Source organism: Triticum urartu, chromosome 7A, assembly GCF_056163025.1.
Source record: "Triticum urartu cultivar PI428250 chromosome 7A, HENAU_Tu73, whole genome shotgun sequence".
In the NCBI taxonomy this organism is placed as follows: Eukaryota; Viridiplantae; Streptophyta; class Magnoliopsida; order Poales; family Poaceae; genus Triticum; species Triticum urartu.
The window spans coordinates 651408705-651430451 of record NC_141879.1 but is presented as its reverse complement, the minus strand read 5'-3'; the positions used below and the strand labels follow the sequence as shown (position 1 = coordinate 651430451).

Sequence of the window (21747 nt, the reverse complement as noted above, 5' to 3'; positions counted from 1 at the left end):
TTGGGATATCCTTTGCCGACCCAAGGACCAGGGGGCTCGGTAAGCTGATTGCTCACTCGGTAGTGCAACCGAGCCATGTAGCTTTCATGCTTGGGAGACACATTCTTGAAGGGGTTGTCGTCCTGCATGAAACGTTGCATGAAATTCATTCGAAGAAGCTAGATGGGGTTATATTCAAAGTGGATTTTGAGAAGGCATATGATAAAGTAAAATGGACATTTCTTGAACATGCAATGCGCATGAAAGGATTTAGTGAGACTTGGCGGAAACAAGTGAGTTCTCAAGTCCAGCAGGGTAGTGTCGGCATTAAGGTTAACGATGATATCGGTCACTGCTTTCAGACACGCAGGGGATTGAGACAAGGGGATTCAATGTCTCCTCTCCTATTTAATATAGTGGCCGATATGTTGACCATTCTGATATGCAGATCCAAGCAAAATGGTCAAGAGGACGGGTTAGTACCTCATCTGGTGGATGGGGGAGTCTCCATTTTATAATATGCTAACGACACTGTCTTGTTTATGGATCATGACATTGCAAAAGCGCGAAATATGAAACTCATACTATGTCTCTTCGAACAATTGTCTGGATTAAAAATAAACTTTCACAAGAGCGAGTTGTTCTGCTTTGGTAAGGCCAAAGATGAGCAAGACACATACATGCAATTGTTTGGGTGTGAATTAGGTTCTTTGCCTTTCAATTATTTTGGGCATACCGATCCATCACTGTAAGTTATGTAATAAAGAATGGAAGTACATCGAATTGAAAAAAATCTTAGTTGCTGGAAGAGCAAACTAATGTCTTATGGAGGTCAGGTAGTATTGAAAAATTCAATACTTACTAGCATGTCGATGTTCCTGCTATCTTTCTTCGAGATACCGAAAGGGGTGCGGAAAAGACTTGATTTCTTTAGATCTCGGTTCTTCTGGAAGTTAGATGAGGCCAAGAAGAAATACCGTCTCTCTCATTGGGATATCCTTTGCCGAACCAAGGACCAGGGGGCTCGGTATTGAGAACTTGGAAATCAAGAATAAATGCCTTATGAGTAAATGGCTCTATTGGTTAGAGACTGAGCCGGAAGGTATGTGGGCTCAGATTCTACGCAATAAGTATTTACGTTCGAAAACGCTTGCCCATGTCACTGTGATACCAACTGATTCGCCATTTTGGAAGAGACTCATGCGAACGGAAGAATGTTTCTTTCATAGGGTCAAATTCTTGGTTTGCAATGGGATGTCAACCAGATTTTGGGAAGACATGTGGTTAGCAGAGACACCCCTAGCCATACAATATCCCACCCTATATGACATTGTGCAACGTAAGGAGGACTACGTAGGGACAATCTTTCAAACGACTCCCTTGAATATTCAGTTCAGACATGCGTTAGTTGGTGAACGATGGACAGCATGGATGCACATGGTCCGACGATTGATAGAAGTTCATTTATTAGACCTACCTGATTCATTGCACTGGAAGTTATCCAAAAACGGGGTGTTTATGGTGAAATCTTTCTACATGTATCTGATTAGTTCTGGCCCAATCTTGAGATCGTTTCATATTTGGAAGGTTAAGGTTCCCTTGTGTATTAAAATCTTTATGTGGTTCGTCCACAAGCAAGTGATCCTCACTAAAGATAACTTAATAAAGAGGCGGTGGGTAGGTAGTTCACGTTGTTGTTTTTGTGATCATGATGAAATGATACAACACTTATTATTAGAATGCCCACTTGCCAAATTGTTTTGGCGAACGATTCATATAGCCTCTAACATTACTCCTCCAGTTGACATTGAATTGTTGTTTGGAACGTGGTTAGCTGGGGTTGAGACTATCACCACGGCTCGTATCCGGATTCGAATATGTGCACTCATGTGGGCTATATGGAATTGCAGGAACGATATGATTTTTAACAGACAACATACTTTAACTTTCTTGCAGGTTATCTCCAGAGCTACCGCGTGGATCTGTGCGTGGTCCTTACTCACTCCTATGGACTCCAGGGAGCCTTTGGTTAATGGGTGCAACAGTGGGAGATGGTAGCACGGGCTATATTCAACCGGTTTGGATGGTGGTCGCATAACATGATAGGAGTCTAGGGAGCTTGTCCTATACATTGCCATACCGGTTGTGATCTTGAGCATGCATTTTACTTTTATTTTTCCACTCCTTTTGCGAGCTGTAATACTTTAAGACTTTGTGCTACTTCGAGACTTTTTAATAAGAGGGCTGTATGCATCGTCATGATGCAGAGGCCGAGGCATGCCTTCATTTCCAAAAAAACTTATACAACATGCAAAAGTAACTGAAATAGAAAAGAAAATTAACAGGATGAACAAGAAAAAAAATGTGATTTTAACAACAACCAGTTGTACAAAATAAGGGTTTGAATATGAAAATAGCACTATGTTATACTGTAAGAAGTTAGTCATCACTGTAACCATCAATAATCAGTCTTCTTCTGGATCTTCTGGGCGGTGTAAAAAGATAAGATCAAATGAGCAGGGGGGCTTCTCTGGAGCAAATGACAAACAAGAGTATATAGTTCTCATTGTTCCAATCACAGTTACAACCAAGAAGTTGTAGACATCAATGTAACATCCATTGGATCTGTGTATCAACTCAACCCGAAAATTCTGGTGCTTCTGAAACATTGTCTAGTTCAACCTATCGAATAGTAGAAAAGCGAAATTTAATAGTAAAAAACTAAGACTAAAGAGCAAAAGTCAAAATTTAAAACCTTGTCCATGGGGCTATTCGAAAGAAAATCATACTAACAAAGAAAGAAAGAAAGAAAGAAAGAAAGAGACAGGCTATTTACAGAACCAGAGCCTTAGGATCTCTGTGGATGTTCGAATTGAATTCGTATATTAAAATTAGAGACCCAATTAAATTTCAAGTGGAAATGGAAATGATGTATGATTCAAAATTTTGTGTTCGGTTGCTTACTAAATTATTGTTAGAAATGAAACAATGGCCCAATTCCATTTTCTGTTTGGTTGCTGGCACCCATGTTACCTGGAAACCTCATAGAGCCATCTTTCCTCTTCTTACATACTCCATGTTACTCTCTTCGGGAGTTCCCAATGCCAGGTTCCCATCCATGACTATGGGTGCCATATAACTGTATCATTGAGTCCAGCAATTCTAGCAACCTCGCAGGACCTGGATGGGTCTCCAGCTACCTCACCTTCTACTAATATAGACAGACAACTTCTTTCTTCCTCAAGAGAGTTCAAAAGATGGATACAGGGGTCCCTCAATACCAACAATCTCGAAGGACCCGTATGGCACATATCCTGGTACGAGACTTCAAAATCCAATACTCTCACCACCCAAACAACAGAATTCGCAAAGATACAATTCCGATTCCTCAGCCCGACTCCAACATCCAGATGGGGTGTTGGGGGATGTTTGTATAGTCAGTAACATTTTGAGAAAACAACCAATTACTGGTTGGAACAGATCAGCTGGTGTTGATGGTCAGTTAACTGCCGATATGGTTAGTTAACTGCTATTCGGACCCCTCCCGATACGAGAACATGCTATTCAAGCCATTAACTGGTAGGTCCAGTTAATTTGTCTGATAAACCAGTTTACCAGCTGTGAGTCCGAATTATAGGCTGGGCCAATTAACTGCTAGGCCTTTTTTAGCCCAAAACTGGCACATTCCCTCCGCACGTTTCAAATTGTAGGTTTATGGCCTTCCAGATTGGCTGAAACATCACCAAAACATCAAGGCAACACTTTTTCTTGTTGCTATGTAGCCTAGGATTGCATATTTAGACACTTAGTACATTGCATGCTGCTATATAGCCTAGGATATATAGATATGGCCCTAGTTAATCTCTCGATAAATGGGTTAGCGATAAATTCAGTTAAATGGTCGATTCACCGATTAATCTCTAGTCAACACCCGACCAATATGGTACCTGTTACCGATATCCTGAACATTGGTTCTAGGATGGAAAGGTGCTATGTCTATGTAAATATGAGTAATCCAATGGCTATTTAAACATCAAGGAAAAAAAGTCAACCATGTTTTACTGAATTTGGTAGCAGATGCGAAGCACAAGCTAGGAAGTAAGTTATCATAGTGCTCCCACCTTTCCGGTTTATTGGGCTCATCTTGCAAATCACATCAACGGAGGAGGACCTACTTAAGTGCTAAAAACCATATTAATACTACATGCATGGCCCTGTCACTCCTTCATGCATTCGTTTATTCTACGCTGGGAACGGGAATTTGATAGAATTTAATGTGGACATAGCTATATTCGCATGTTTCCAAGACCATGAGCCTTACAAATTATAAATTTCTGATTTTTGAGATAAGCCATGTGCCCCTCTAAACCGGAAAGGAGGTAGGAGTACCTTTTTTAGACTACAGTTAGCTACAAAACATGTGGGTTGTCCAAGAAAGCAAGGTATGATATAACCCACAAGCTCCAAAAGACAAACGAATTAAAGCAGTGCAGTTACTAAGAATGCCATACCGGCAGGAAGTCCCAATCTTCCTCTCTCATATCAAATTTTTCAGTAGTTTCTTCATCAAGAAGTAACTGAACCAAAACAAATAATATAATATTTAAATTGCAATTAGATATCATGTAAAAATCATTTGTTGAAAAACTCTCAGTATGCATTCCAGTGTACTCATCATAGTCATGTACAACTGCTGGGACATACCTGAAAGGCATAATATTGAAAGACAAGGGTTAAACCGGGCCGGCAATTGAAAACAAAAGATAAAAGGACATCTAACGTCATCAACCAGATTTGAAATTGTGAAGGCATTACATTTTATCTCGACGATCCCATAAATGGATGATCTCCCCAATACAATTATCTGAGGTTGTCTTTCTTTTCTTTATGTCATGCAGATCTTGCGAACTTCCTGAGTTGCCATTGTGAAGAACAAATGAGTTGAACGACTTAGACGTGCCAACCATTCTTCTGTAGTTTGAAGACCCACAATGACAATCTTGACCTGCTCCAAACTGGACAAATCTGTAGATAAGGGCATAGATTAGAAATAGGAACAATTTTATATACACCATGCAATAAAGCAAGGTGGGCGAAACAAACAAAAAATAGAATGGAAAAAGATTTATAAAACCATGAAACTGAATGACCATACTTATAGTCGTCATAGGTCAGCTCCTCCCCTCTCTGTATGTCACGAAGAGCAAAAATTCCAACTCTGGTCTCTCCATCCACAGTCCTGGAAAATAACATGATACCAGTAGCAAGTATGAGGGTCATCAGCATGGATATAGAATAATAAGCAGTACAATATAACTAACCATTTCTACATATCTGTGTTTGGTTCACAACTATGATTGATAAACCTGGACCTTTTTCGATAAAGGACATTTTGTTCGCACACGAACACGCCACCGTGTACCATCGACGCCGGGGTGATGCACCGCAGCTCATGTCGAAGGAGATCTGATCGGCAGCGCAATACGCAGGAAAGGCGGCAGATGCTTTTGTAGACCCGAAGCCCCGTGATGTCTACTACACAACCTTCTTCTTGTAGACATTGTTGGGCCTCCAAGTGCAGAGGTTTGTAGGACAGTAGCAAATTTCCCTCAAGTGGATGACCTAAGGTTTATCAATGGGTAGGAGGCGTAGGATGAAGATGGTCTCTCTCAAGCAACCCTGCAACCAAATAACAAAGAGTCTCTTGTGTCCCCAACACACCCAATACAATGGTAAATTGTATAGGTGCACTAGTTCGGCGAAGAGATGGTGATACAAGTAGTATATGGATGGTAGATAAAGGTTTTTGTAATCTGAAAATATAAAAACAGCAAGGTAAGTAATGATAAAAGTGAGCACAGACGGTATTGCAATGTGTTGAAACAAGGCCTAGGGTTCATACTTTCACTAGTGCAACTCCTCTCAACAATAATAACATAATTGGATCACATAACTATCCCTCAACATGCAACAAAGAGTCACTCCAAAGTCACTAATAGCGGAGAACGAACGAAGAGATTATGGTAGGGTACAAAACCACCTCAAAGTTATTCTTTCCAATCAATCCGTTGGGCTATTCCTATAAGTGTCACAAACAGCCCTAGAGTTCGTACTAGAATAACACCTTAAGACACAAATCAACAAAAACCCTAATGTCACCTAGATACTCCAATGTCACCTCAAGTATCTGTGGGTATGATTATACGATATGCATCACACAATCTCAGATTCATCTATTCAACCAACACATAGAACCTCAAAGAGTGCCCCAAAGTTTCTATCGGAGAGTCAAGACGAAAACGTGTGCCAACCCCTATGCATAGATTACCAAGGTCACGAAACCCGCAAGTTGATCACCAAAACATACATCAAGTGGATCATAGAATACCCCATTCTCACCACAGGTATCCCACGCAAGACATACATCAAGTGTTCTCAAATCCTTAAAGACTCAATCCGATAAGATAACTTCAAAGGGAAAACTCAATCCATTACAAGAGAGTAGAGGGGGAGAAACATCATAAGATCCAACTATAATAGCAAAGCTCGCGATACATCAAGATCGTGCTCCTCAAGAACATGAGAGAGAGAGAGAGAGATCAAACACATAGCTACTGGTACATGCCCTCAGCCCCGAGGGAGAACTACCCCCTCCTCGTCATGGAGAGCGCCGGGATGATGAAGATGGACACCGGAGAAGGATCCCTCCTTCGGCAGGGTGCCAGAACAGGTCTAGATTGGTTTTCGGTGGCTACGGAGGCTTCTGGCAGCGGAACTCCCGATCTATTGTGCTCCTCGATAGTTTTAGGGTATATGGATATATATAGGCGGAAGAAATACATCAGGGGAGCCACGAGGGGCGCACGAGGGTGGAGGGCGCGCCCAGGGGGGTGGGCGCGCCCCCCTGCCTCGTGCTCTCCTCATTGATCCCCTGACGTGCACTCCAAGTCTCCTGTATTGCTTTCTTTCCAAAAATAACTTTTCCGAAGGTTTCATTTCGTTTGGACTCCGTTTGATATTCCTTTTCTGCGAAACACTGAAACAAGGGAAAAACAGAAACTGGAACTGGGTTCTGGGTTAATAGGTTAGTCCCAAAAATCATATAAAATAGCATATAAATGCATATAAAACATCCAAGGTTGATAATATAATAGCATGGAACAATAAAAAAATATAGATACGTTGGGGCTCGCGGAGGCTATGGGAGGGACCCCGTCAGGGCTCGCGGCAGATATGGGCTGCTCCAGGTCGATTCGCTCGCCCCTAGAGCCTCATGGATCCGTAGCCCTCTGGCATGAAGAACTAGGGAAGAACAAGAAGAAAGATACAAGGGAGAGATAAAAAGTAGATGAACACGAAAAAGTAGTAGATGTGTTTATTCGATTGGTGTTGTTTCAATCGGCCGTCACCTCCACTATATATAAGAGGCGGTTGGACTTCCCATACAAGCAAAGGATTCATCTAGGCTTTCCTTACAAGAAAATTACATCAATTCACGTCCTACAGTTCTAGTTTCAGTCCAACTCGGATTCAGCCCGAATCAGTCCCATACTTCTGTCCTGCTTCTTGCGCGGGCCATAGAAATCGCATACTAACACGGATGGAGTCGAGTTCAACAAGAAACTTGTCCTCCTCGATGATCTGCATAAGACAAAGCGGGCCACTTATCCTTTTAAGGCCATCTTTATGACTTTCAGGGCCTATCTTTAAATGTGGGTCGGATTCAATTATGCAGTTTTCTAAACTGTCCGAGTCTTGTAACAAGTCTGCAGGCCGTATACTATCTCCCATGATAATGACTGCAAAAGAAAAGTTGATCGTTACGATGATACACACAACTTCCGTGTAGAACACTTTTCCATATGAGGCCATCTGAATAACTTTTCAATCCCATCTCCAAGTTCTGGTCGGATTGACTTTGGCAGTCTCCACCCCGGCAAGCTTTCCACATCGGCAAGGTTTCTACCCCGACAAGCTTTCACCCCGGCAAGGTTTACATCCCGGCAAGGTTTCTACCCCAGCAAGCTTTCACCCCGGCAAGGTTTCCACCCTGGCAAGGTTTCTAGCCCGGCAAGCTTCATTCAGCCGACAAAGGCCGAATAACTCACGGGACCCATCAGACACCACCTAGGTGGGTGTCTGGTCCCTCGCGTCACTTTTTTCACTCAAGACCGGTTCGCGAAGTGTTGCCTCTAACTTTTTCATATGAACTCGGATTGGGACAATTTTTATATCAAAATTAATCGGTTCGACGAGACGAAGACAAATCGTGTAGATCATTTTTTATATGAGGTCGTCTTGGGGGCTTAATCGGCCAAACTGTACTCTGAATATAAGATCTTGGTACTTTGAGCATAGTTTCGGCCTTTGAGATGAAATCTGACGGTGATGGCCCAAACTTCAAAGATGTTCATATCAACAATACGAAACTCCTTCATGTAGATCGCTTCTCCATTTGAGGCCATCTTAAATAAGTTATTGACCATGCCAAAATCGGGTGTCAACACATGCCCCCCTGTTTTTGGGCAAAGCTTGTGTGCCGAAAAATAACTTGCTAAGGACGATGTCAACACTCCATCGGCTAATTTTCATGTTCTCAGGATGATAAATTTATATCGGCCATTGCTTGCGTGAATATTCTGATGCAAGCTTGGGTGAAACTTTCTCAACTTCATTAATCCGGCTATAAAGTTCCATAGATATGCGTGACAAAACCAACCATCAACCATATTGTCCACTCCTTCGCTAGGATTTTGCAGATGATCAAGAATGAATTTCCTCCAATCCTTACTTCGCCTGCATAAAAGTTTCATTAGTGGCCGAGGTGGTGAGCTCCAATCGGCCTTACCTATGTTGGCAAGAATAAGCATCGGCTATTGATAGATGTGCACCATGACATGGTAGCCGGATTCTTGCTATGCCAACTCTCTCCAATTGTCATGTCTAGATATATGAACAATTTTAAAGCAACTCAAGGTAAATTTTGCATCTAGACATACTCCAAGATAAACTAGAAGTGATTCGTCAAAACATTGATAACCCTTGGATATTTGTTGCACTACTCATAACGAATCACCGAAAGCCTCAATATGTATCGTACCTGTAGCAAGTAAAAGATCCAATCCGAATAAAAATGCATATTCGGCTTTGATAATTTGTGCATATATATTTTAAGAGGCACACGAGGCTTCACAGAACAAGAGTACATGGAGATATATAAATAACACCAACACCGTGGCCATTGTTATGAATTCAACTATCAAAACATAATCTCCATAGTAGTTCTCTCCCTCTTCAATCAAACTAAGGACGATGTTAGAATTCCACACCGGCCATGATTAAATAATTTCTTAGGGCAATAGTTAAGTATCGGCCATTAACATAAGGTCCATGTAAACCTCATCCACCAAAGCACGTATAGCCGAAAATAAACAAGTGAAATAACAAATCAAGCATTTTGGCCCTCTGGATCAGCAACAAACTTGTAGCTAATCATATGTATAATGATTTGGTAATACCCTTTCATGACATAAAAAATTATATTGCATCCATGGATCAAAATAAGCTCATGGAGGGTAACCAAACATACCTGGGATGAATTCCATGGCAAAGACATCAATGGCTTGTTTGACGAATATGTATGATGCGCTGACCGAAGATTTTCATGGGATGATGTACACCTTCGGCTTAATTGTTTTCCGCTTCCATCCTTCCCTTTCTTAACTTTTGTAACACTTGCTGCAATAGAAGGACCGGCATCATTTTTATTTTTATTGTTCCTCTTGGGAACCCATGCCATGTTCTTGATTCTCAGCTCTTGTGCACTAAGCTTTTGTAGCTCTTTCTTTTGCCAATATGGTAAGCTGAGTGAGCACGTCTGTGATTTCGTTTCAACCAATGGCAACTCTTTTTGGGCCTTGTGCACCCTCAACTTCTTTTCTTCAGATTTGGCACTCTGATCTTTATCAATTGATTTATTCACTTCTTTACCTTTTGTAGCCAATGTCAACACTTTGATTGGATCTTTATTATTTGAGATCAAATCTGAAGTAGCACACTTATGACCATCTCTTTTCACGTGGTAGACTTGCTTGACCACCTCTTTTTGCATCCATGGGGTCCAGACCGATTCCTTATAATTGAAACGGTCTTTAACATGTCACTGTCCGAATGTTGATCTTCTCGGAGCTGCATAATATTGGTGAGATGGTCTAAAATAAGATGGAGAATGTACCCTTATATCATGCTGATACGTCTCCAGCGTATCATTAATTTTTGATTGTTCCATGCTATATTATATTCTGTTTTGGACATTATTGGGCTTTATTATACACTTCTATATTATTTTTGGGACTAGCCTATTAACCGGAGGCCCAGCCTAGAATTGTTATTTTTTTGCGTATTTTAGGGTTTCGCATAAAAAGAATATCAAATGGAGTCCAAACGGAATGAAACCTTCGGGAACGTAATTTTCTGAACGAACAATCCAGAGGACTTGGACCCTACATCAAGCAATCAACGTGGAGGTCATGAGGTAGGGGGGCGCGCCTACCCCCCAGGCGTGCCCTCCACCCTCATGGGACCCCTGTTGCTCCACCGACGTACTCCTTCCTCCTATATATACCTACGTACCCCAAACTACCAGATAAGGATCCAAAACCCTAATTCCACCGCCGTAACTTTCTGTATCCATGAGATCCCTTCTTGGGGCCTGTTCTGGAGCTCCGCCGGAGGGGGCATCGATCACGGAGGGCTTCTACATCAACACCATAGCCCTTCCGATGAAGTGTGAGTAGTTTACTTCAGACCTACGGGTCCATAGTTATTAGCTAGATGGCTTCTTCTCTCTTTTTGGATCTCAATACAAAGTTCTCCCCCTGTCTTGTGGAGATCTATTCGATGTAATCTTCTTTTGCGGTGTGTTTGTTGAGACCGATGAATTGTGGGTTTATGATCAAGTTTATTTCTGAACAATATTTGAATCTTCTCTGAATTCTTTTATGTATGATTGGTTATCTTTGCAAGTCTCTTCGAATTATCAGTTTGGTTTGGCCTACTAGATTGATCTTTCTTGCAATGGGAGAAGTGCTTTGCTTTGGGTTCAATCTTGCGGTGTCCTTTCCCAGTGACAGTAGGGGAAGCAAGGCACGTATTGTATTGTTGCCATCTAGGATAACAAGATGGGGTGTATATCATATTGCATGAGTTTATCCCTCTACATCATGTCATCTTGCTTAAAGCGTTACTCTATTCTCTTGAGCTTAATACTCTAGATGCATGCTGGATAGCGGTCGATGTGTGGAGTAATAGTAGTAGATGCAGGCAGGAGTCGGTCTACTTGTCTCGGAAGTGATGCCTATATACATGATCATACCTAGATATTCTCATAACTATGCTCAATTCTGTCAATTTCTCAACAGTAATTTGTTCACCCATCGTAAATACCTATGCTCTTGAGTGAAGCCACTAGTGAAACCTATGGCCCTCGGGTCTATCTTCCATCATATTAATCTTCCAATACTTAGTTATTTCCTTTTCCATTTATTTTACTTTGCATCTTTTATTTCTCTTTATCATAAAAATACCAAAAATATTATCTTATCATATCTATCAGATCTCACTCTCGTAAGTGACCGTGTAGGGATTGGCAACCCCTTATCGCGTTGGTTGCGAGGATTTATTTGTTTGTGTAGGTGCGAGGGATTTGTGTGCGGCCTCCTACTGTATTGATACCTTGGTTCTCAAAAACTGAGGGAAATACTTACGCTACTTTGCTGCATCACCCTTTCCTCTTCAAGGGAAAACCAACGCAAGTGCTCAAGAGGTAGCAATAAGGATTTCTGGCGCTGTTACTGGGGAGGTTCGCGCAAGACAAGTCAAGATTTGGCTCCCAACAACGAGTCACTTGTGGCACCGTTGCAAGTTAAGACATACCAAGTACCCATCACAAAGCCTTATCTCTCGCATTACATTATTTTCCATTTGCCTCTCGTTTTCCTCTCCCCCACTTCACCCTTGCCATTTTATTTGCCCCTCTTCTGTTCATCTTTTCATTTGCTTTTATGTCCTACTTGGCTCGTTTGCTCGTTTGGTTGGAATAGTTGTTTATTTATTGCTAAATAGAGAACCTAAGATCTATGGATCCTCATCCGCTTGCTAATATTTTTAAGAGATCCAATTATGATGAACCAATTGCTAGTGAGTTTTGTGCACTAGATTATCTTTATGAAGTTTTGCTTGAAATTCGTGAATCTGAAAATTGTGATGAAATACTTTATGGAGTGATTCACGATAGATCTTTGAATAAAAAGCATGATTGCAATGATTTTACTATAAATTCTCTTGATGTCAATTGTGCTAATAATATGCAAAACCCTAAGCTTGGGGATGCTAGTTTTGCTATGACTACTACTTGCTGTAATGATCATGATTGGGGTGATTCTCCTTTTGATCTTGAAAATTTATTTAAGCCCCATGATGAATATGAGATTGATAATAATGTTTGCAATAATATTGAAAGTGGGTTTGGAAAAGTGTCAACTTTAGATCCCACATATTTGGAGAATGTTCAGTCTTATGAAGTTTCTCATAACATTGGGTTTGGAGAGGTCATGACTTTAGTTAATGTTAATCCCACTATTTTGAAGAGTGTCAATTTTGCATGCAAGTGGATCGTGTTGAAAATATTTTATGTGATAGCTATTTTGATGAATTTGCTTATGATCCCACATGTAATTATTATGAGAGAGGAAAATATGGTTGTAGAAATTTTCATGTTACTAAATTACCTCTCGTTATGTTGAGATTGCTATTGTTTCTTTCCGCTTCCCTGCATATGCTAGTTTTTGCTTCCCTTGATAATTTGTTTGCCTATAAGATTCCTATGCATAGGAAGTATGTTAGACTTAGATGTGTTTGTCACATGTTTTATGATGCTCTCTTTGTGCTTCAATTCTTGTCTTTCATGTGAGTATCATTAAAATTATCATTGCCTAGCTAAAAGGCTTTAAAGAAAAGCGCTTGTTGGGAGACAACCCAATATTTTTTCTTGATGATATTCAATACAGAATTTATCTAGCCTATTTTTTGGTTGTGTTTTTGTGTTTAATTAGTGTTTGTGCCAAGTAGAACCGCTGGGAAGACTTGGGGAAAGTCTTTTTAATCTTGCTGTAAAAGACAAAAACTTTAGCGCTCACGAGAATTGCTGCCATTTTTATTTGGAAAGTGATATTTAGTTAATTATTTTTTCAGATGATTAATAGATAAATTACTCACGTCCAGAAATTTATTTTAGAATTTTTGGGGTTCCAGATCCTGCGTTAGCTACAGATTACTACAGACTTTTCTGTTTTTGACAGATTCTGTTTTTCGTGTGTTGTTTGCTTATTTTGATGAATCTATGGCTAGTAAAATAGTTTATAAACCATAGAGAAGTTGGAATACAGTAGGTTTAACACCAATATAAATAAATAATTAGTTCATTACAGTACCTTGAAGTTGTGTTTTGTTTTCTTTCGCTAACGGAGCTCACGAGATTTTGTACTTTAAGTTTTGTGTTGTGAAGTTTTCAAGTTTTGGGTAAAAGATTTGATGGATTATGGAACAAGGAGTGGAAATAGCCTAAGCTTGGGGATACCCATGGCACCCCCAAGATAATCTAAGGACACCTAAAAGCCAAAGCTTGGGGATGCCCTGGAAGGCATCCCCTCTTTCGTCTACTTCCATCAGTAACTTTACTTGGAGCTATATTTTTATTTACCACATGATATGTGTTTTGCTTGGAGTGTCTTGTATTATTTGAGTCTTTATTTGTTAGTTTTCCACAATGATCCTTGCTGTACACACCTTTTGAGAGAGACACATGATTCGGAAATTGTTAGAATACTCTATGTGCTTCACTTATATCTTTTGAGTTTTATAGTTTTTGCTCTACTGCTTCACTTATATCTTTTAGAGCACGTCGGTGGATTTGTTTTATAGAAACTATTGTTCTATCATGCTTCACTTAGATTATGTTGAGAGTCCTACAAAACAGCATGGTAATTTTCTTTAATTATGTTAGGCATTCAAGATTAATAATAAAAAAATTCTTATGAGTGTGTTGAATACTATGAGAAGTTTGATACTTGATAATTATTTTGAGATATGGATATGGTGATATTAGAGTCATGCTAGTTGAGTAGTTGTGAATTTGAGAAATACTTGTGTTAAAAGTTTGTGATTCCCGTAGCATGCACGTATCGTGAACCGTTATGTGATGAAGTCGGAGCATGATTTATTTATTTATTGTCTTCCTTATGAGTGGCGGTCGGGGACGAGCGATGGTCTTTTCCTACCAATCTATCTCCCTAGGAGCATGCGCGTAATACTTTGCTTTGATAACTTGTAGATATTTGCAATAAGTATACGAGTTCTTTATGACTAAGGTTGAGTCCATGGATCATACGCACTTTTCTTCCTTCCACTATTGCTAGCCTCTCTAATACCGCGCACTTTTCGCCGGTATCATACACCCACCATATACCTTCCTCAAAACAGCCACCATACCTACCTATCATGGCATTCCCATATCCATTCCGAGATATATTGCCATGCAACTTTCCACTGTTCCGTTTACTATGACACGCTCCATCATTGTCATATTGCTTTGCATGATCATGTAGTTGACATTGTATCTGTGGCAAAGCCACCGTTCATAATTCTTTCATACATGTCACTCTTGATTGATTGCATATCCCGGTACACCGCCGGAGGCATTCACATAGTCATATTTTGTTCTAAGTATTGAGTTGTAATTGTTGAGTTGTAAGTCAATAAAAGTGTGATGATCATCATTTTTAGAGCATTGTCCCAGTGAGGAAAGGATGATGGAGACTATGATTCCCCCACAAGTCGGGATGAGACTCCGGACGAAAAAAAGAGGCCATAAAAAAGGAAAAGGCCAAAAAAATGATGAGAGAAAAAGAGAGAAGGGACAATGCTACTATCCTTTTACCACACTTGTGCTCCAAAGTAGCACTATGATCTTCATAATAGATTGTCTCCTATGTTATCACTTTCATATACTAGTGGGAATTTTTCATTATAGAACTTGGCTTGTATATTCCAATGATGGGCTTCCTCAAAACGCCCTAGGTCTTCGTGAGCAAGCGAGTTGGATGCACACACACTTAGTTCCTTTTGTTGAGCTTTCATATACTTATAGCTCTAGTGCATCCGTTGCATGGCAATCCCTACTCACTCACATTGATATCTATTGATGGGCATCTCCATAGCCCGTTGATACGCCTAGTTGATGTGAGACTATCTTCCCCTTTTTTTGTCTCCTCCACAACCACCATTCTATTCCACCTAAAGTGCTATGTCCATGGCTCACGCTCATGTATTGCGTGAATATTGAAAAAGTTTGAGAACACCAAAAGTATGAAACAATTCCTTAGCTTGTCATTGGGGTTGTGCATGATTTAAATACTTTGTGTGGTGAAGATAGAGCATAGCCAGACTATATGATTTTGTAGGGATAACTTTCTTTGGCCTTGAAGTATTATTATTTCTATGTCAATATTGAACTTTTGTCTTGAATCTTTCGGATCTGAATATTCATACCACAATTAAGAAGAATTACATTTAAATTATGCCAAGTAGTATTCCACATCAAAAATTCTGTTTTTATCATTTACCTACTCGACGACAGGCAGGAATTAAGCTTGGGGATGCTTGATACGTCTCCAACGTATCTATAATTTTTGATTGTTCCATGCTATATTATATTCTGTTTTGGACATTATTGGGCCTTATTATACACTTTTGTATTATTTTTGGGACTAACCTATTAACCGGAAGCCCAACACAGAATTGCTGTTTTTTTTGCATATTTTAGAGTTTCACAGAAAAAGAATATCAAACGGAGTCCAAACCGAATGAAACCTTAGGGAACGTGATTTTCGGAACGGACATGATCCAGAGGACTTGGACCCTACGTCAAGCAATCAATGAGGAGGGCACGAGGTACGGGGGCGCGCCTACCCCCCAGGCGCGCTCTCCACCCTCGTGGGGCCCCTGTTGCACCACCGACGTACTCCTTCCTCCTATATATACCTACGTGCCCCCAAACTACCAGATACGGAGTCAAAACCCTAATTCCACCGCTGTAACTTTCTGTATCCACGAGATCCCATCTTGGGGCCTGTTCCGGAGCACCGTCGGAGGGGGCATCGATCATGGAGGGCTTCTACATCAGCACCATAGCCCTTCTGATGAAGTGTGAGTAGTTTACTTCAGACCTACGGGTCCATAGTTATTAGCTAGATGGCTTCTTCTCTCTTTTTGGATCTCAATACAAAGTTCCCCCCTCTCTTGTAGAGATCTATTCGATGTAATCTTCTTTTGCGGTGTGTTTGTTGAGACCGATGAATTGTGGGTTTATGATCAAGTTTATCTATGAACAATATTTGAATCTTCTCTGAATTCTTTTATGTATGATTGGTTATCTTTGCAAGTCTCTTCGAATTATCAGTTTGGTTTGGCCTACTAGATTGATCTTTCTTGCAATGGGAGAAGTGCTTAGCTTTGGGTTCAATCTTGCGGTGTCCTTTCCCAGTGACAGTAGGGGCAGTAAGGCTCGTATTGCATTGTTGCCATCGAGGATAACAAGAAGGGGTTTATATCATATTGCATGAGTTTATCCCTCTACATCATGTCATCTTGCTTAAAGCGTTACTCTGTTCTCTTGAACTTAATACTCTAGATGCATGCTGGATAGCGGTCGATGTGTGGAGTAATAGTAGTAGATGCAGGTAGGAGTCGGTATACTTGTCTCGGACATGATGCCTATATACATGATCATACCTAGATATTCTCATAACTATGCTCAATTCTGTCAATTTCTCAACAGTAATTTGTTCACCCACCATAAATACCTATGCTCTTGAGAGAAACCACTAGTGAAACATATGGCCCCCGGGTCTATCTTCCATCATATTAATCTTCCAACATTTAGTTATTTCCTTTCCCATTTATTTTACTTTGCATCTTTTATTTCTCTTTATCATAAAAATACCTAAAATATTATCTTATCATATCTATCAGACCTCACTCTCGTAAGTGACCGCGTAGGTATTGAAAACCCCTTATCGCGTTGGTTGCGCGGATTTATTTGTTTGTGTAGGTGTGAGGGACTTGTGTGCGGCCTCCTACTGGATTGATACCTTGGTTCTCAAAAACTGAGGGAAATACTTACGCTACTTTGCTGCATCACCCTTTCCTCTTCAAGGGAAAACCAACGCAAGTGATCAAGAGGCAGCCCATACCTATCCCATGATGGATATGGATCTACATGAGCATAGGGAGGCATCCAGGGCATTGGCATTGGCGGCCCAAAATAAGGATATGAATATGTTGCATTGAAGTTCTCACTTTGCCAATACCGATCCTCATATTTGCGCCTTGGGGGTGATCTTGGTTTCTTTGCATGATTGGGCCGATAAGCATTCTTCTCTTCACTCTTATTTTGATATTTCTCCAATAGTTCGGCGAAGGTGATTTTTGATCTTTTACACTTGCTCTTATTTCGGCCTTTGTTTTCTTTTGGTTTGCTTTCATCGATCATTGAATTTGCTTGCTGCCCCCAGTCCTTGGCGTCTCCATTGTAGCTTCGATGGAATTCTGGCCCTCAAGATTATGTTCATTATGCTCTTCAACAACTTCTTTACTTGAAAGCTTGATCCCATCACCTGCAGTTTTTACCTTCTCTTCAAATGGATCGGCTTGAAGCGGCCGATGCAAAAACTTTCTGCCATCGAGACCAATCGGAATAGACTGGTCATCTCTTGGTGTCTCAACAAATTTCAATCGTCCTTTATCAATGGACGATTCAACTATTTGACGAAACATGTTGCAATCCTCAAAATTATGCTTGGACGAATCATGCAACTTACAATACATTCGTCCCTAGACAGATGGTTCAACATGGTGATCAAGAATTCTAATGTAATTATTTCTCAACAATAAATCAAATATTTTATCACACATGCTTGAATTGAAGGTGGACTTTTTATTCTCTAGCCGATCTTGTTGTGAGAACGGCTTTGGAGTTAAGAAAACGAATGGTTCAGGTTTTGCATCACCCCATTCGGCTATGCCTTTTAGTTTGCATTCTTTTACCAATGTCATTGGATAAGATATGTGACTAGCATTCGTTTTTCTAAAAGAATCTGACCTTGGCTTTATGTTTCTGAAACAAAAATAGTTAGAACATGCATGCCTCAATTGGGACCAAGAGTAAGCCAAGTATGAAACAAGCAAAGCTACCCATGTAGATACGAACATTAAATAAAGCAACAGGGAAAGCTTTGGCTGCAATAATAAGTCATTATCGGTCTTTATAAATGGCACAATTGGTTGAATAATATGTTCTATAATTTTCTTGCTAACAAGTAAATTACCGTTCTTCATTGGTCTTTCAAAATTACTTATGAGGATTTTTATAATAGTTGCATCAACAATAAAGTTGTGACCAAATCTGAAAATAGGTAAAGTACTTGCTAGACATACCTCCTCAAATATGTTGGGACAACATGATGATGGTGTGACTTGAACAATATCCTGCTCCGCCTTTGGATGGCTCCCCAATGCCTTATCATCATATTTTCCTTGATTCTGTGCCTCATTACTTTGAAGATCCTTGTCAGCCGAACTTTGTTTCGCTACTTGCTCTTTTCCTTGAGGCTTGTCAATTTCTACGGCACGGAACTCATAGGGCAGGAAGTAGGTTCCATTAACTTCAGAAAAATCAAGTACTAACGCTTTGCTATGCTTGCCTCTTTGCATTCGATGGATTCGGAATATATACTTCTTGATTCGGCTTTTTCAACGGAAGCGTTTTCATGTTCTGAATCATATTTCTTTACATTGATTCTACCAATTGGTAATGCTTCTTTTACTTGAGCCAATTATGTTTCTTTTTGTTTTTTGGCACCGAGCGGCAAAAATTGGCTTTAATATTTTTCTCAATTTCAGCCCACTCCGGATACGATTGCCCCCCAATGCATTTAGATTCTTTCGGCAATGGCACATAGGTGTTGCCGAAACTTTGCAATTGTGTAGGGGGTGTATAATATGATGTAGTACTAGGTGAAGGCACATGCATTGTTGTAGAACCATATTTTTGCTCACCAATTTTATCAATTGGCAAAGATTCATCTTCTTGCAAAACTCTAGCCTTTATTGCAGCATAATCAGGAAACAACCCCTTTTCATATTGTTCAAGGCAAAGAGCACTAATCCTATTGTTTTGTGCCAAGCTCTTTTTTAATGCAGCCACAGCCGCTTCTGGAAGGGATTGCTCCACAATGCTTTCAGATTCTTTCGGCAATGATTCGTGGGTGTTGCCGAAATTCTTGAATTGTGTAGAGTATGCATTATATGCTACAGTATTTGATGATGGTACATGTGTTCCTGTAAAATTTTCATTTATTCGGCTATGACCATGAAGATGTGGGGGCGAATTATGAACATCTACAATTGCATGCGGTGCTGAGAAATTACTAACATGAATTGTAGCATATAATGGTTGAGAGTAACTGGCCAAATAGCTAGTAGTAGCATGGACAATTCTCCCATCCATCAGCAAGGTTGGATTCACATATTGCAAATTAGTTGCCGATGAATAAAAATGTGAAACACTTTCTTGTATGCCATTGGAAATTTTAACATGAGGTGTTTCAAATTTATTAACCAAACCCATCATGTTGTTCATTGGCATATGGATTTGTGGGGTTGCCGATGCATGAGAGTTTGGATACATATGTTGTACGTTGCTAAAATCATAAGAATTTGAAGCATGATAATAGTTTTGCATCGGCCCTTGAACATAATTAGATGCATGATTGATAAAACTAGGGCTAGCCGATACATTATGCTCATTAGGTGATCCAGCAACAACATATGGATTATTTGCATCTACAAAGGAGAATTGGGTATTCATATTACCTTTGTAGATTGCAGCAACTTGATGACGATCTCTTCGTAGCAAGAATGGGCTGGAGACCGTTCAAAGCTTCGTCCTCAACGGAGTTGCCAAAAAGTCTGTTCGCACACGAACACGTCACCGTGTACCATCAATGCCGGGGGTGATGCACCGCAGCTCGCGTCGAAGGAGATCTGACCGGCAGCGCGATACGCAGGACAGCCGGCAGAGCTTTTGTATACCCAAAGCCCCGCTTACCCGGGAGGGACCCCGTAAGGGCTCGCTGCGGCTATGGGCTGCTCCAGGTCGATTCGCTAGAGCCTCATGGATCCGCAGCCCTCCGGCATGAAGAACTAGCGAAGAACGAGAAGAAAGATACAAGGGAGAGATAAAAAGTAGATGAACAACGAAAATGTAGTAGATGTGTTTATTTGATTGGTGTTGTTTCAATCGGTCGTCACCTCCACTATATATAAGAGGCGGCTGGACTTCCCGTACAAGAAAAGGATTTATCTAGGCTTTCCTTACAAGAAAATTACATAAATTCACGTCCTACAGTTCTAGTTTTAGTCCAACTCCGATTTAGCCCGAATATGTCCCATACTTCTTTCCTGCTTCTTGCACGGGCCATAAAAATCGCATACTAACTCGGATGGAGTCGAGTTCAACATCAAACTTGTCCGCCTCGATGATCTACATAAGAAAACATGGGCCACTTATGCTTTTGAGGCCATCTTTATGAATTTCAGGGCCTATCTTTAAATGTGGGTCGGATTCAATTATGCAGTTTTCTGAATTGTCCGAGTCTTGTAACAATTCTGCAGGCCGTATACTATCTCCCATGATGTTGACTCCGAAAGCAAAGTTGACCGTTTCGATGATACACACAACTTCTGTGTAGAACACTTTTCCATACGAGGCCATCTGAATAACTTTTCGAGCCGATCTCCAACTTCTGGTCGGATTGACTTTGACAGTCTCCACCCCGGCAAGCTTTCCACCCCGGCAACCTTTCCACACCAGCAAAGTTTCTAACCCGACAAGCTTTCACCCCGGCAAGGTTTACACCTCGGCAAGGTTTCTACCCCGACAAGCTTTCACCCCGGCAAGGTTTCCACCCTAGCAAGGTTTCTAGCCCGGCAAGCTTCATTCAGCCGGCAAAGGCCGAATAACTCACGTGACCCATCAGACACCACCTAGGTGGGTGTATAGTCCCTCGCATCACTTTTTTCACTCAAGACCGTTTCGCGAAGTGTTGCCTCTAACTTTTGCATATGAACTCGGTTTGAGACAATTTTTATATCAAAATCAATCGGTTCGACGAGACGAAGACAATTCGTGTAGATCATTTTTTATATGAGGTCGCCTTGGGGGCTTAATCGGCCAAATTGTACTCTGAATATAAGATCTTGGTACTTTGAGCATAGTTTGGGCCTTTGAGATGAAATTGGACGGCGATGGCCCAAACTTCAAAGATGTTCATATCAACAATACGGAACTCCTTCATGTAGATCACTTCTCCATTTGAGGCTATCTGAAATAAGTTCTCGACCATGCCAAAATCGGGTGTCAACACATTTCATTGGATAGATATATTGAGGTGATACAATCGCATCGCAAAAAGCCCGACCTCTGCATAGCTAGATGCACACAACCAAAAAGTCGAGAGTGCCCAAAGAATAAAAATAGTTCGGTACAAAGCGAAGCAAATAAATCATGTTGAGGCTAAGGTGTGGTACATCCTATCCGTAGATCACACCACCATCCATGGGGGTAGAAAACCTCCCTGGCCGATCGCTTCA

General features: G+C 40.7%; 1 pseudogene; it reads right to left on the bottom strand.

Annotated features, from left to right (window-relative positions):
• Positions 1-2444: 2444 nt before the first annotated feature.
• The window catches only part of LOC125519249 (histone-lysine N-methyltransferase ASHH3-like), a 36433-nt pseudogene continuing 17130 nt past the window's right edge, over positions 2445-21747 (bottom strand).